The sequence below is a fragment of the Peromyscus californicus genome, unplaced genomic scaffold, assembly GCF_007827085.1.
Source record: "Peromyscus californicus insignis strain IS unplaced genomic scaffold, ASM782708v3 Scaffold_7__1_contigs__length_154581171, whole genome shotgun sequence".
Taxonomy (NCBI): Eukaryota; Metazoa; Chordata; class Mammalia; order Rodentia; family Cricetidae; genus Peromyscus; species Peromyscus californicus.
The window spans coordinates 67,998,475-68,013,465 of record NW_026294595.1 but is presented as its reverse complement, the minus strand read 5'-3'; the positions used below and the strand labels follow the sequence as shown (position 1 = coordinate 68,013,465).

Genomic DNA, 14,991 nt, shown 5'->3' with positions numbered 1-14,991 from the left:
TTCCCTGGATATTCCTTATACCACATCATCATGTGATATGCAGTGACCTGGGACATCTCATGAAGAGAAGGGAGAACAGTGTTCAGTAATTTTAGTATGTCTGAAGATTCTACAGTGAAGACAGGTAACCACCCAGTTTTACTGTCCTGATCTGCTGTAGTGTTTCAGGAACTATGTGAATCCATACGGCAATCAATTTACAGGAGAATTCACACAAGCGTGATTATTTTCTGTGGTAGCCCGTTAATATCAAAGCCATTTCCCTCCTTACTCTCAGTCATCCATATCCAACTCATGGTAACTGAATTTATTCATTTTAATATTAACTTTAAAAACAAACTAATAGAAAAGAAATAAAACAATTTATAATATAGAAACATATCCAACCAGATTCCATATATTTTTTGACACTTCTAAAAGATCTTGCGGGAGGGCAAGGTTAGATTTAGAGTCAATTGATACTTTGAATACTTCCAAGAAATAGTTTCAGTAAATAGCTCAGCAGTAGTCTATGATAATGTTCTAAGAAGTCCACACTAGGGAATGGATACCAGTTAAGCAGGTAAAAAGACAATTATCTGATGCTTCTACATCCCAACTAAGGCACAAATACCGGAATTCCTGTTTATATTTTTCAATATTCCCAAGTATCCCTGTCCTACCTTAAACATCCCTTTCTCATCTCAAATAGATAAAAGCAAAAATATCCCAAAAGTTTAAGAGCCTAATAAAGTCAATACCTTAAAACAGAGCTGGGGAAGGGGGGATGTAAATACTTAAAATGTAAAATCCTCTGAACCCACTTTTTTTTTTTTTTTTTTGGTTTTTCAAGACAGGGTTTCTCTGTGTAGCCCACATTTTTTAAGTACAACTCAGACTTAAAATGACATTTCATGGGGGTGAGCGCAGCTCAATGCATCCACGCCTCCTCTACATCAATTCCTTAACACTGCATTCAGAGGTATGTGCCTCAAAACATGACAGGGTTTCCCCAAAGTTGCACTCATCATGACACTAAGAGCATTTCTGCAGAATCTTATTTTTATTAATCAGCTATTTGGATGTTCTAACAGTACAAACGTGACTAACGAAGACATTGTCGTCATCTTTTAAACTCTCTGAAGTCAATGAAACACAGTAATACAATAATACTGAACAGGTACAGCTGAATCCTGCCAACACCCTGCCACTGGCTCATTTGTCCTGTTTTGGGCATGTGTCATTTCGGTTGAAAACTGAGGCACACAGACACTTAATGCACAGCAAAATCATTCTAAGCCACATCGTTACCAGTCAAAATCTCAAGGCCTTTAAAAACCACGTGAACTTCTAATCAAATTACAACATGAAAAGAAGTAAAAAGGTGAAGGAAGCATTTTAAATAAAAATGGCTGCTGCTAATTCTAAGCATTTCCTGAGCTTTAATTGCATGCCAAGCACTATGCTAAGTAAGTGGACTTCTGCACCCAATCCCTGTAACAGCCCTAAAAGAGTTAATAAAGAACTTTCAAAAGAAAGTTTTGCAATCTTACCAATGAAAATCTAAACTATTTAAGAACCTTCCCTTTCTCTCTCCCTTTCAGGCTGCATCTTCTAGTATTCCATCTACATGGAGCAAGGTGAAGTAGAGCAAGCCCTGTACAACGAGCACTCCAGAGCAGGGACAACAGGATCACAAGGAAAAGACACCAGTCTGAACTAGAGTGAGATCCTGTCTCAAAAAAAAGGAGGGGGGGGGTGCCTGAAGCAATAAGACTGTGAGTTCAAGTCCAGCTTGGACTCTACTGCAAGACTCTGTCTCAAAAATAAATAAAATGAAATAATTCAATTACACTGAATCATTTATTTTCAGGAATTTTTCTCCCGTTAGAAGGTACTGACAATTATTAGAGAAGCATCACACAACTCTGAATTTAAACACTGGAATAAAAACCACTCTGTCCCCACTGGGGCAAAAGGAGCATATGTGTTAGGCCTATCAAACAGGCTTCTACTGCCCACACTAGAAAGCAATGTTGCCATACTTCTTTAGTAACCTATTCCCCACATATACAGAAACCACTTACAATTTCCAAGTCAAGTTTTGAATATGTTATTCTGCATTTAAATCTTATAGAAGCCAGTAAAAGCACTGAGATAAACCAGAACACTAAGCTGTTTATAAAGTTTCACTTTAGAATTTCAGAAGTGGAATATCATGATTTTATTAATTAATGAATTTTCTTTAAAAAAAAAAATAAAGTTTTTAGAAGCTTGGAGACCTATATATAAAATGGAGCAGACAAGAAAGAAGAGTTCTCCATGCTAGTTAAACCAACTACATGCCCCAGCATGCAATGCTTTAATATGAAGTTAAGAAAAAGCTGCAGTGCACCCTGGGACTTGTAGTAAGTAAACCAGCTTCTCACCACAAGTTTCAGGAAAGACTGAACTATGGAGTGCAATCTGATTAGGTCTTATTTTCAGGGTCCAATCAAAGATCAAATCTGTTTGTTCTCTGCTCTAGTACTGCTTCTCTAGCACATACTAGAGAAAGTATCAATTAGCATTAATATTTCCCACCAGAAAAACCTTAAATGCACAAAATGTTTTAAAAATAATTGGTATGATAGAAATGTTTTTTTTTTGTTTTTTGTCTTTTTCGAGATAGGGTTTCTCTGTGTAGCTTTTGTGTATACTTTTTAAAATAAGTTTCGTTGGACCGGGTTGCAACATTCTTATCATTTCTCCCCCTCCCCACAAAAATTTTTTGTTGTACAGTGTCTTAACAATTATTCAAGATGTATTTTTAAATAATTTTTCTCGAAATTTTTCAAGAAATTCAAGCCAAGCATTTCCTATACTCTAGGATTGCCCACTAGGAATATATTCTCACACTAATATGCATACACATCCTCACAAGAAAATATCTAAGTTCTTCTTTTGTCAAATCCTTTCTTAACGGTTTTGCCCACCACTCATCACACTTAATTCTATACCCACATTTCTGTAAAGAATTTTTAGAAAAAAATAGGCCTATCTAACTGTAGGCCTAATTCTCTCATTCACAGACTTCCTTCAAAAATACAAAAGTTTTTTTTTTTGGTTTTCGAGACAAGGTTTCTCTGTGTAGCTTTGCGCCTTTCCTGGAATTCACTCTGTAGACCAGGCTGGCCTTGAACTCACAGAGATCCACCTGCCTCTGCCTCCCGAGTGCTGGGATTAAAGGCATGCGCCACCACCGCCCGGCAAAAATACAAAAGTTTTTGTAAGCTACCAATAACATGTCCAAATCAAAGCTGACAAATCTGAACTATAGTTTATGTATATATAGTTCCTTACTGACACCCCTGTTTTCTCCAAGACTCTGGAAGGCAGCTGAGAAAAAACTGTGCAGTCTGCATCAGGAGGCTTACCACAGGTGGTGGGTTATTTTCAGGCAGCAGTACCTTTGCAAACATGCTGTGGAATATGGTCCAAGAAACTCCTAACAAGGAGAGATAAGCTGGCACATAGATTAACACAATCCAGCTAAAAGTCACCTGCAGCATGTGCTAACACATTTCACCATAAAAGTGACAGGCTACTAAAGTATCTGAAGCCTCATCAATACAACAGGACTGTCCATAAGGCCAGAGATAGCAGTTGCCATGGTTACTATCACCCACTTTTATCATGAAATTACTGTCATTACCCTGAAGTTTCGGGTACTTACTTAAATGTTAAAAAGGAGACTTCAGTGTTCTGTCGAGGGAGAGAAATCAAGTGCTGCCTGATTTGTAAGCATGCCACTTTAGAAATGCACATGGTTAACAACACTTGGATCTGCAGCAGGAAAAAAAAAAATCAATTCCTTTCTGCTGCTCCTGTTCCTCAAGCACTGACAGTTTGTATTTTCAATGCAGCCAAAACAATAAAACAAAACCCATCTTTTTGGCCTCTGTGTCTGAGTTATGTTTTTCCCCAAGGCCCACAAACAGAGTCAAAATAAAACTATTAGGCCCCACCCCTTCCTACCTACATATTACTGGTTTGATTTTTCCTCTACATTAAAAAGCAAAATATGTTGCCTTAGTGGATTCGAAAATACAGGAAAGAAGAGTTTCCTGAAACTGTACATGAACTCTTTTTTTTTTTTTTTTAATGAATAAAAGTAAGGGGAACAGAGGAGAGGGACTTGCAGAATGTTGGGAGGAGAATAGAGGGGGTGGATTCAAAATGCCACAGAGTCTGTGAATGAAAGTTTCTCCAGCAAAGCAGTAGTGATGAGTGAACCCCAGTCTCTACATGGGAAGACTCACCCCCCCACAGCCAGGCACCCCGATGACAGACAAGCAATTGGAACGTTGTTCTTCAGAGTCTATCCCAAGAGGGGCATGGTAATTCATGCCTGCGGTCCCAGCACTTGGGAAACTGAAGCCTGAGGATTACCAAAAATTCTAGGCCAGCCTGAGCTCCTTAGCAAGACCTCACCTCAAAAAGAAAAAAAGAGACTATTCCAACATTGTTGCAGATGATAACTATTCAAAGAATTATATAAAAGTCTATAAAAAGAAAATCTGTATATACATAGGAGCATACAAAGAAAAAACTATGCTCTTTAGAAATAGTTATCCAGGGGGAAGATGGTTCAGTGGTAGGAACACTAGCTGCTCTTGCAGAGGATCTGGGTTTAGTTCCCAGCACCCACGTGGCAGCTCACAATATCCCATAACTCTAGCACTAGGGGATCTGACACCACTTCTGGCCTCCTTGGGCACCAGGCATGCACATGGGTGCACAGACATACATGTAGGCACTGATACATACACATAAAATAATAAATCTTTTAAAGAAGAAATAATTATCTATAGTAAGTTTTATGCAGTATTAACATACTACCACTTAAAAATAAATACAAAAAAAAAGAAATAGAAAATGTGAATAAAAAACAGAAAATAAATAAATAAATAAATAAATACCAAAGTGCCAAAAATAAACACTTGGTGCGGTTAATATGATCAAGACACAATGCTACACTTCTAAAGATGACTTAGGCCCACATAAAAATCCACAGGCAAATGCTCCTGAGAAGTCAACATAAAGCCAGCACAAAACAATACGAAAATTCAAATGTTTCACCTATCTGAATAGACACATAAAGGAATTCTGGCAAAGGTCAGAGGACTAAAACTTCAATCTCTTCCAGTCTCCTTTTGGATAGGAGACTAATCATAAAAGCCTTCAGCACTAAAACACTAAGTCTATAAAAATTTAAAGGCACACTGATGTAACTTTAACCTCAGAATTTCTTTACAAAATAAATAAATAAATAACCTGTGTTCACCATGGCATAAAAAGTTATCATGTTCATGAGAAGTTTCCTTTTGATCTAAACAGTTTAATGCCTTTCTTGCCCTTCCCAAGAGCAAGTTTCCATATTTACTTTCTAACTTGGGCTATTTCATGAAGAACACTCATTTATAAAATTCAGAACACTACACTCCTAAACACAAGGGTTCCCAATTAACTCTATTTAACTTAAGTTTATCATTCCAAATTTGTAATCAGAGTCTATGAAGAAAGACACTTTTTGGTTAATTTTACACAGACACACACACATCACACACACACACACACACACACACACACACACAAGCATTTAAGCCTCTAGAACTGAGTAGTCATTTCCTCACATAACCTTTTAAAAGGAGAAAACAAAATAACATATATATTTACCTAACACTAATGCACAGCAATGTACATTTCACTGTGAAACAAGGAAGCACTTTTCAGAAAGTTAGCAGTCAATCAAAACTTTAGCAGGGACATTTGTTACTCTGTGTATTAATAAAAGTCTACAAAGAGTCCAGGAACTTAAATATTCACTAAAGTCAACACTACCACACAACAGAAAAAGGAAGAAAACTTTTAATAGGGGACATACATTTCACACTATCTTCAAAAGAAAAAAATGATTTTTTTATATTATGGAAAACTGCCTAAGCAGCATTTCTTTAAAAAAAAAAAAAAAACAAAAGCTTCAAAAGTGTAACAAAGAGATTTGGGGTAATGGGGGGGGGGGGGTTCATAGTGTCCAGCATGTACTTTTAAGCATTAATGTCCTAACTGATATGGAAGAACTTAGCATTTTAAAACAGAACTTTGTTTATGTTTTAATTGGTTATCTATCTCATCAACAATGTCTACATGGCTTCTGGCAATTTACAAAGAACTTTCACATGTACTACTTAATTTGATTTTATTGGAAAAAAAATACAATACTGTATCTACAAAATTGAAAGCTGGTCCATCAAATTTTCTCTGTGTTTCTAAGTTTCAAAACTTTGATACAAAACTTTACAAGCAATCACAGTAGCTTATTTTGACTCACAATCCATTCATCTAACACTAAGAAGTTCAAAGGACCATGTACCATGAAGGCCATGAAAATGTTAAAGTGGCTACTTTTAGTTTTCTACAGTCATTGTTAAAAGTTACTAATGGACACACCAGCAAAGATATATTCACACAGGTGTAACTTTCCTTCAAGTTTATTTATTTTTCTTGAGACAAGGTCTTAGAATGTAGGCCAGGCTGCCATGACTTTCAGAGTGCCTGCCTCCCAAGCCTACTAGGATTACAGGCCAAGTACTGGAATTACAGAGCACTCCACTTAATTTCACATATAGTTAAAAAATCACAGTCTTTGAAAAAATCATTTTTCCCCCACACAATATCCCATTTTCCAAAAATGTCTGTATATCCTATTTATATTATCATGTTTGCAAGACCTAAAGCCGACATCATGCCACTTACTTTTTGTTTATTGCAACTTCAAAGAATTTTTTCAAATTCTACACTCCACATATCAATACCACACTAACTCCCCTTTGAAAGAAAATAATCCTAACAGTACCCTACTCTTAACCCCAACATCCACAACAACAAACTTATTCTGCATAGTATCATAGGCGAGTACAAAGCAGATTTCCAAGAGCAAAGGCTATTTATTAACAGTATTTTAGAACAGACTTACTCTAAATCTTCCTGGAACTTTACTCCAGTTGCTTACGAGCTAAGAGAGCTTCAGGAAGTAGCAAGACCCTCAAAATTAAGAGATTGCCTTTAACTTGTGGAGCACCTCCTGCTGGATGCACCAGAGATCTTCATGTTAAACAGACGGGTTTCTGAAGCAGCTCCTTCCAGATAATTGAACAGGAAAAAGAACTGGCCACTGAAAGCCAAAGGAAATAGAGTCCCCTTCCGTCACTTTTATCCCTGTAAAATAAAGTATGGCCCAGGCAGGTGTCTTTTCAATGTATTATTCTTCCAGCTCCATAAAGATTTGCCTGAGTCCAAAGTTTGACCACTTTGATGACTTTGTGTGAAGTCATCTAAAATCTCAAGTTAAAAATGTCTTCAATAGCACTTCAGAAAAAAAATCAAAAAAAAAAAAAGATTTTTATAATAGGCAACCAAGTAATGCCAGTCAAAATGTACATATTGTGCTACCCAAACCCAAGTCTCTAATCAAGAAAGCCCCTAGAACAGTTCTAACACGTTAGTAAAGATGTTTATGCTTTGAGAATTCTCTGCACTATTACTAGTCTTCACTTAAGGATAGGAGCACACGTACTCAAGAGCTGAGGACTGAAATTCTTAATAAACATGTGCATTACTACACTCAAAAATTCCTGTTTGCCACCAAAACATGTCCTGAGATTTTTTTTTTAATGTATTCTTAGACATTTAAAATGGCCCTCAGTAAGCTAGTGTAAAGCTCACAACAGATTTCATACACAAGTGAAGACAGAAGAAAACAGCAAGGAACTTACCGAAATTAAAATGAGTAACAGTATTCCCAGGAAATTTTCGGGCATGCTTTCCTACAAGGCTGTAAACCAAGTAGATGGTAAAACTTTGAAAAGGGGGGAGGGGGCTAACCTTCAAAAACCAATAAGAGAGCTGACCTACTTATTTCTACTGCCCAACTGTGAGGAAACATGAAATGTAAACAAATAACATAAAAGACTTTTCCCAAAAGTAGCCTTACACTTCTTAGCCTCAATCTGAGCCCCCTGAACAGGCCCTCAATAAAAGCTACAGATGATGCTAAAGATCTCTCTAAAAGGTGACCCCCCCCCCCCCGCGCCCCGCGCGCGCGCGCGCCCCCAAAGAGCCACCATAAAGAGCGTCTGCCAAAGGGCTTCCTTCCTAGAATGCACAACTGCCTTAAAGGAAAAAAAGAAGAAAAAAAACCTTCAGCCAGCCCAAATGAATCTGATTCTAACATTCAGCTATCAATTATTAATAAATAAATGCCCTTCCCTCTCTAACTTCCTCAGCTCAAGACTCTACATTCCTGATACCTACCATTAAGTATAACTAGCATCCCAGCTATGGAGTAAAATCTTAGAAGTAAAAAAAAAAAAAAAACCAGCCACAAAGTTCACTGTCAAGGCCAGTGCTGAGGCCCACACATGCCGAGACCTTAAAATCACATTTGAGATTCTAGAAATCCATACTCCCGAAGACATCATTTAAAAACAACACAATGTGGACGTGCAGAGGGAGATCCTCTACTTCAAGACCTAAACAAAGAATATTTCAACATATGACCGGAATATGATGACACCGGATTCACCCACGAAAACAAAACCTGTCTACCATTAGCCGTCGTACCCTCATCTCAACAACTCAACTACTTAGAAATCACTCCCAGCACATCTACACCCCACAATCGGCATGTGGCCTCCTCCCGGGGTGCAAGCCACAAGACAAAGTTGAAAGGAGACCTTTCTCGCCCGGTGCCCCCATGTCCACATCAAACCCCTCCCCTGCCAGGGCCACCTTGCAGCTACCCACCATTGCGAGCGAGCGTGGTCAAGGGAGGAGGAGGAGGAGGAGGAGGAGGTAGGGAAAAAAAGAGAGAGAGAAAGAAATCCTAACAGCACCGCTCAGCAGAATAAAGAGAGCAGAGAGAGGATGACGAGAAGTGTTGGGAACTGCGTGCACCGCGGGGCTGGACCAAACGGAAAGAGTCCCACTCCGCGCGCCCCTCCCCCCGCGGCCCGGGGGGGAGGGGCGGCCGCGGCCCCTCTCGGAGGGGCCTGTGAGTCCCCGGCCCGCGCGGGGTCCCGGGGCGGCGGGCCGGCGGCGACGGCGGGAGGGCCGCCCCGGGGTGAGGGGTGCAGGCGGACTCCTCGGAATAACAAGTTGCAGAAGAAGAAGAATAAGCGGAATTTCCCCAACGCTGCTCCGGCCACCCAAGACAAATGCACCAACACACACTCACTCACACACACTCGGGCCCGGCGGCGTCAGCAGCCGCAGCTTTTTTTTTTTTTTTTTTTTTTTTAAACCAGATCTCACAGTCACCAAACAAGATGGTTTTCCCAAAAAAAAAAAAAAAAAAAAATTAAATTAAATAACCATAATAAAAACTTCCCCCCGACAGCATCCCGGGGGGTGGGGGCGGGGAAGGGGCCCAGGCGGCCATCCCCCGGCCGCAGGCACTCGCGCGGTGGGGGGGGGGGCGGCCTCGGCCCGCGGCCCCCCCAGCCCGGCCCCCCGGCGGGACGCTGGGTCGCCCCCTCGCCGCCACCCCCGACGCGCCGCCCCTGTCACCCGCTCCGGCCCTGCACTCAGCGCCCAGGCTCCCGAGGCTGCTCGTAAACTTACTTCCAATCTATCCGAGGGAGGGGTGGAGGGCAGAGGGGAGGAAGGGGGGAGCCGAGGTATTCCCATTGTCTTTTTTTTTTTTCCTGGGGGGGGAGAGGAATAGGGAAAGGGCACGCAGGGGGGCGCCCCGAAGGGGAAGTTACTGCTGAAATCTCAAGTTGACTGAGGGGTCCTGTCGAGAACACCCCCTTTCCCTCCTCCCTCCCACACACCCCTCCCCTCCCCCTACCTCCCCCCCCACAACAAACTCCAAGCAAGCAGCCCCTGCTCCTTCCCAGAGACAAACACCAGAGACAAGACAGAGGGAGGGGGGGGGAGGGAGGGAGGGGAAATAGAGCTACTCCAGAAAAAAAAGAGAGAGAGAGAGGAGAGTGAGGAGAAGAGAGAATGGAAAAGCTGGGATACTGCACCCTCCTGCTGCTGGCTGGCTGTCCCCCTGGCAGCTGGAGGCAGGAACTCTGAGCAGGAGAAGCAGGAGGAGGAGGAGGAGGGAACTCTTCTTCATGGGGAGGGAGGGAAGAGGCTGGAGCTGCTGCTGCTGCTGCTTCTGCTGCTGCTCTGGGCCTCTCGCACTTTTTAGATATTAGTGTGTTAAGATGGTAGGTTGTTCCCTTCGCCCTCCTCCTCCTCCTCCTCTCCTCACTCTCTCTCTCTCTCTCTCTCTCTCTCTCTCTCTCTCTCTCTCTCTCTCTCTCTCTCTCTCTCTCTCTCTCTTTCTCTCTATCTCTCTCTCTCTCTCTGGGCTGTTTCTTTCCTCCTCTTCCCCAGGCAAGGGGGGGGTGGGGAGGAGGGGGTGGGGGGGGAGGAACTGGAGCCTCCTCCTCCTCCAGGAGAGACACACACAGGCCCCCGGGCCGGAATGGGGAGGGAGGGATCAGAGCAGCAGGAGAGAAACTGTGGGAGACAAACAAGCCCAACTCTTCATCCTCCTCCTCCTCCTCCTCCTCCTCCTCTCAGCAGCAGCAGCGAGCACCACCAGCCCATTCACCACCCGGCCCCGGGCCGCAGCACCTCCGCCGCCTCAGCCCGGGGATCCCTCCGCCCAGGCCCAGACACACTCGCCCGCGCGGGAGCCCGCCGCGCGGCCCCGCCGGCCCGCCGCCGCCGCCGCCGTGCGCGCCCCCGCCGCTCCCGAGAGCCGGGCGAGAGGGACTGGGGCCGGGGAAGCGGGGACGAGGGAGCCCGGGCGGGCGGGCGGGCGGGGGGCCGGGCGGAGCTGGACCGCGGCGGGCCCCGGCCGCCCCGCGCCCCTGCCTATGAGCCCGTGGCTTGCGGGAGGCGCGGGGAGGACCCCGCGGGGGCCCGGGGCGGCGGCGGTGGGGCCCGCGGCGGCGCTCGGGCGGGCGGACTACTTGACGTGTCGGTGCGGCGAATTTATTTCACTTTGCCTAAGGAACGGGGTGTGCTGCGGCACCCATTGCCTAGGGAAAAAACCCGGATGTAAAGTGAGTGAAACTAAACTAGAGTGAAGTAGGGCAGCAGCAGCCAAACTCCGGTGCAGCGGCGGCGGCGGCGGCGGCGGCGCTGGGGCCGAGCGGCCGCCAAACTCCCGGCCCGCCGCCGCGCCGCAGCCCGGCCAGGCCCGAGCCCCGGTCCCCTCCCGCCGTCGGGATCTGCTGGGGGTGCTCCCCGAGCAGCCCCAACTCCCTCCAGTGCAACAGCAGTTTGCAGGGGTGGGGGTGGAAAGAAGGCAGGAGCGAGGAGGAAGCACTGCAATGGGGGAGCGAGTGGTCCAGGCAACAGGAGAAGATGCAAGCTCAAGTCGAATGCAACATGCAATCCCCGGCCACCCCGCCCCCTTTGCAAATAACTACCCTTGAACCACTTTATTAGCCGTACAGAGTCCCACACTAGCTCCGGGGAGGGGCGGGGGACGGGGTCCTTCGCTCACCTTTATTTATTGCTGCTTTCTGCCCCCCTCTCCATGTTTTTTATTCCTAAGTTCTTTTGTTCTAAGGGGGATGATGGCATTTACTTTTCTGCTTTGTGTAGCAGGGCAATCACTGGGAATCGGCCACGTATAATCCGGCGGTTTGTCATATTTTATTAGTGAAAGTATTTTATGCCTAGTCCACCTCCAAGGATCTGTAACATGGAGACCTGCAGGGGGGTGGGCGACATCACAAGAATTCTTGTTTTCAGAGATTTCTTGGCGGGGCGGGGAGGGCCTCTTTTTTTTTTTTTTTTCTTTTAAATCTTTGAGGAGGTTCATTTAAATTATTAAATCGATAGTTTTCAACTTAAAGCTTAATGCTTTTGCACGGGTGAATTGTTGGGTTGTAAAATAACCCCCAACCACAATTTAAAAAAAAAAAAAGTAAAATTGCCTAGCTCTTAAAAAAAAAAAAATCCCATCTGGACACTGATCTCTGTTCTGAGCTGCATGCTGGACTTAAGGTAGCGTTAGCCTTCCTATGTTAAATAACAATAAACCTCAACCTCAACGGAATGCCAATGGGGGCTGGGGGTGGTTTTGTTTTTAAGGCTCAGCACTTTTGTAGCATCTGCCACTACGCATTTTCCAGGCATTGATTAACCATGCAGCTCCCACAGGCATGAAGTCCAGTTTTTGCAGATGAAGAGCAACAGGGAGAGGATTCGCCCAAAGTCAAAGTGAGCCATTGGCAGAACCAGGAAGAGCCTTGGACTTGATTTGTTACTAGTCACGTCTTTTCCATTAAATAATATGTTCGCCAAGAAATAGTATTTAAAAATAAGCGCACATTCTTTATCTTACCAGAGGGGCTCTGAGATCACTGGATAGGAAGAGATTTTCTTCTGTGAGCTGCAAAATTTAAATTTAGCTTCTCAAGAGGAAGCATTTTTTTAAAACTGATTTCTTAAAAGTAAAAAAGAAAAAAGTTTATTTTACATGTATAGGGTCACTAAGTAGTAGTTGTATGTTAAAAAGAGATCACAGCAGAAAGTGTAAGAGTTTGGGAGTAAAAATGAAAGTACCTATTAATGATTCAGGAAGCCTGGATGAACTCATAGTGTGAAACTCAACCTAGAATGCAGTCAAGATAAATAAGAGGGACAAGTTGTGCGCTCAGACTAACTTCAGCATTCAGCACTTAGATAACCAGCGTCCTGAAGATGGTGGTAGGCCTTTGGGAGCTGTAGCAGCGGGCCACTGGAACAGTAATCCAAGGGTGTCATTTCAAATCATCCCAAAATGGAAGATGTCAACATTTTTCCTCCCAGAGGAAGGCAACCTTGGTGTTCTTTTTGGGAGAGAAAAAAAAACTCTTATTTTTCCAGAAACGTGGGGTAGGGTGGGGGTGGGGTTGGCTCATGTTCAAATGGGGCATGAATGTGTAAACCCTATATAGCAGATAAGCAAATTTTCTGTGAGAGCCCAGATTGTAAATATCTTAGTTGGTTTTTTTTGTACCTAAGTCAATTGAGAGCTTCTCAACTCTTCTGTTCCTGTAACAAAATCCACCACAGACTACATGTAAACAAATGTGTCTAAATGAGTGTTCTAATAAAGTTTTATTTGTGCACATTGACATTTGACTTGCATATGCTTTTCATATTATGAAATGTGTTTTGTTTTTACTTTTTTCAACTTCTAAAAAAGCAAAAAACAATTTTTTTTTTTAAATTTTAGCTTTCTTGGGACATCACAGAGCCAAGCACTGGGAGGGTAGGATGTAGCAGCTATCCTTGGTGCATCCCTTCTCATGAGGGTTCAGATGGAGTAGTCATTGAACTTCCAGCAGGGAGTGTTCGCACAGCAATTAGAAATCAGAATTGTAAAATAACAGATATTTACACATCAATTTCTTTTTTTATCATTGTTTTGATTCCTAGGCTTGGGATTATTTTGGAGTGTTGGTTTATTTTGTTTTGTCTTGTGACAAGGTTTTATGCTGTGGCCCAAGCTGGTTTAAAATTCACAGTGTAGCCCAGGTTAGCCTCCACCTGCTTCAGCCTTCTGAGTGTTAGAATTACAGATATGAGCCATCACTCCTGGTTTCAAATGTTTTAGCTATGTAATGTCTAACATTCTTGAGGCTCTCAACATTTATGGAGAAGAACATTCTACCCTGTGATTCCTTGACAGGCAATCTTTCCGTTTTTACTCAATGAGAGTAAAGGATAATGGGATTGCGCGAGCCTGGATTCTGGTACCTAAGAACTTATGTCTCTTTTTCGACTAAGCTGCTTTGGGCAAATTATTTCACTCCCCCCCACCACCACCTCAGTAGTCCTCGTGTACAGTGAAGGTGGTGGGCTGGGCTTGTAGCTGAGTTACAGAGTGTCATGCTTAACATGTGTGAGGCGCTGGGCTCAATCCCTAGCACCCAGACGATGATGATGATGATGATGAGCCAGGTTTCACAGAGCTGTTGGAAAGGTTGAATGAGGCTGAGGAGGCACTCGGGAGGCAGAAGCAGGCGGATCTCTGGTGAGTTCGAGGCCAGCCTGGTCTACATAGCTAGTTCTAGGACAGCCAGGGGTACATAGTGAGACCCCGTCTCAAGAAAAGGAAGGAAGGGTAGAGAAAGGAAAGCAAAAGAAAAGATGGTTAGCTGAGATACTTCAGGAAAGTGCCTCACACAGTGCTCGGTGTGTGAGACTGCATGAGACGTCCATCTTTCCTCATGCCCAAAATGTTCATTTCCTGCACAGCTGGAGAAGGTGAACAAGCGTCATTGCCTTGCCTTGACAGTGCAGTTATGACTTAGAGGTTCATCTGTCTCCGTCTAGTCAAGGCAGCAAGGTCCCGAGGTGCTCTCATGCTATAAGCATCGTTGTATGCCTGCCACGGAGCACTTAGTAGGCACACACAAGCTCTGTGGCCCTAGACAAAGCACTTCGGCCCTCAGAACCTTGGTGTTCCGTACATGACACGGATGACTCCTGGTCATTGGTGTAAGGGTTAAAATCATACATGCCAAAGGGAAGCAACAAGTGTTCTCAGAACTCTCAGGGATGAGCTGGAAATCTAGTCTACTATCAAAAACTCCGCTGAGGTGAGTGTTCAGCTTTCAGAAGAGAGCAGCAGGCCAGACGACGCACACACACACACAACAGAAGCATCAATAATGATAGTCACACATGGACAGTCACTGCCTGATTATCCCCTGGAAAAGTTTTTTTTTTTTTTAAAGATTTATTTATTATGTATACAGAAGAGGGTGCCAGATCTCATTACAGATGGTTGTGAGCCACCATGTGGGTGCTGGGAATTGAACTCAGGACCTCTAGAAGAGCAGTCGGTGCTCTTAACCTCTGAGCCATCTCTCCAGCCCTCCCCTGGAAAAGTTTAATTTCATCCAAACCTGGTGGTTCAGGCTCGTTACCCCAACTACTCTGCAAGCTGAGGTGAACGGGCACAAG

At 43.7% G+C, this 14,991-nt stretch overlaps 1 protein-coding gene across 21 annotated transcripts in view; it reads right to left on the bottom strand.

The window, feature by feature from the left end:
- Phf21a (PHD finger protein 21A) overlaps positions 1–10,346 on the bottom strand; it is a 192,002-nt gene extending 181,656 nt beyond the window's left edge. For 4 of the 21 annotated variants that reach the window (XM_052726563.1, XM_052726558.1, XM_052726571.1 and 1 more), the window contains exon 1: positions 10,053–10,340. The gene's annotated coding sequence lies outside the window, so the exon portion shown is untranslated. Of the gene's footprint in view, positions 1–3,694; positions 3,817–6,997; positions 7,392–7,796; positions 9,305–9,642; positions 9,757–10,052 lie in introns of those variants that run through there. The other 17 variants (XM_052726572.1, XM_052726577.1, XM_052726569.1 and 14 more) reach the window with 14 other exon arrangements.
- Positions 10,347–14,991: the final 4,645 nt, after the last annotated feature.